The sequence below is a fragment of the Salvia miltiorrhiza genome, chromosome 4 (assembly GCF_028751815.1).
Source record: "Salvia miltiorrhiza cultivar Shanhuang (shh) chromosome 4, IMPLAD_Smil_shh, whole genome shotgun sequence".
Classification (NCBI taxonomy): domain Eukaryota; kingdom Viridiplantae; phylum Streptophyta; class Magnoliopsida; order Lamiales; family Lamiaceae; genus Salvia; species Salvia miltiorrhiza.
In genome coordinates, this window is record NC_080390.1 from 38,707,102 (window position 1) to 38,709,332 (window position 2,231).

A 2,231-nucleotide genomic window follows, 5' to 3' on the forward strand; every position below is an offset into this window, starting at 1 on the left:
CTTGTTTTCGGTAAAGCGTGTGGTTATTACTGTTAATTCATGGGTTTACATCGATAATACGCCGATTAATACTTTGCTTCTGTTGTGCTCGGGTTCGCGTTGCTAATCCGTGGGTATTCTTTGTTTGCAATTGATAATTACCGTTACTTCCTATGTTTTGGTGACTAATCCTCGCTTTGTATCGCTGAATCGGGGGTGATAATCTGTTTTTGTTACGTTAAGTTCTGTGCCGGGGGCTTATAGACGTTTTTCGTTTAAGGGAAGGGGTTTATGGGCGTTTTCTATGTTTTTCGTGGTTGATCTTCGATTTCGATGATTGAATTGGAAGTTCTGTTCTGTTCCTGATATATTGGGGTTTCTTGCTGTGGATCTATGGGTTTTGTGGCTAGTCTTCGATCTCAAGAGTATTTATTGTCGTCGATGCAAGGGATTTACCTCAGTAATATGATAATTAAACACTTTGTCTTTGTTGCGATGAAATTCGTATTGTTGTTTTGTGGACGATCTTCACTTATGGGAAACTATTATTCATGTTCTCCATGTTTTCCTTGACTAATCTTCATATTATGGTAGTATTTTACATAATTCTTTTTGTTATCATGTTTAATGAATCGTGCTAACATGTCTTCTGGTGGTTGCTCTGTTTGTACTTATCTCTGGGTATCTTGCGTCTGCTGGATTTTACTGAGGGCTCTGTTTTTCTCAATCTATACTCTGGGTTTATTTTCCAGAGTGTAGAATTACTCGGAACTTTTTAACGGTCTTTGTACCGGTGCTCGGGATTCTTTATTGGATTTCTTATATTGGGACTCCCATCGGTAACGGAGGGTTTGTTCTTTTGTCCTTGGAACTTTTCTCACTTTGCTTACATGTAGGTACCATGGGATCATCAGATGCTCACCGCAACCTGGAGAGGGAGTTCGACTCCGCTGCTCTTACCACTGAGGTGCCTCCTTCATTGTTCACCGGCCTACAGGGCAATGCTACCTTCACTGCCCCACCAGGGTTTCAGGCTATCTCCGCCACTCCGTTGACAGGGTTGAATGCAAGCCTCCAGAGATCTGCTCTGGTGACTCCAGGATCTGACATGCCATGCTTAACTCCCGCGTCTGGAGCGGGACAACTCACGTTTGGGTCGATGGAACAGATGATGGCGCTGCTTCATTACTCCGCTGTGCGCCAAGCACTAGGAACTCCTATGTTGTCCACTTTTCCCACTGTAGCTCCACTGGTGGGAACGGCTACTCTGCAGGGCACTGAGGCCCCACCTCCCGCTGCTCAGGAGGTAAACACTTTAGCAATCAACAAACAAGTTGCGATGCCTCTGGAAGTGCAAGGGGACCCGGCTGACAGGGAAGTGGAAAGAAGACCAGAGGGGAGCCGGGTCAGACTCAACAGTGTTGTGAGAAAGGAGAGGGTTGACGAGTCTGATAGTCAATCCGTCTCCTTGGTGTTCGAGGAAGAGAGACCGAGGGAGAAAGCTCGGCTAAAAAACCAAGTGTCTCAGCTGAAACATCAACTCCAGGATCTGGAGGAATCACTGAGGGAGAAATCCCGAAGGGAGGACAGGGAACAAAGGTCAGGAAAATCGCACCGGGTGGAGAAGTCCCATCGATCGGAAAAATCGCGCTATACAGAGAGGTCAGAGGAAAGAAAGCCGGAGTATTCCTCTGGCAGACATGAATATAGAGTCCACAAGCGCCACGCTCATGAAGTACCCAGGGACAGAAGGGAACAGGGGAGGCATAAGGGGGACAAGAGAGCTAAGACATCGAGGTTCCACCCGATTAACAACCGCAGTCCTTTCTCGGATAATATTTTGGCAGATACCTTACCTAGAAGCTACAAGCCCATCTCTCTGGATTACGATGGCACTACCGATCCGGAGGTACACCTCAATCGGTTTGAAGGGTTGGTTACGTTGCACATGTACACGGAGGGCATCAAGTGCCGGATCTTCTCCACTACCCTTACTGGACCAGCTCAATTATGGTTTGGGACGCTGCCCCCAAATTCCATTCACTCTTTCGAAGAATTACAGACTCATTTTTTGCGTCAGTTCGCGAGTTCACGGAGGGTAGGGAAGTCAGCCCTTTCGCTGATGGATATTAAGCAGGAGCAGGGAGAAACGCTACGGGAGTACACAGCGAGGTTTAACCTTGCCGCTCTGGAGGTGCCAGAGGCAGAATCGCAAATTAAAAACTGCGCCTATGTCAGAGGACTCAGGCCGG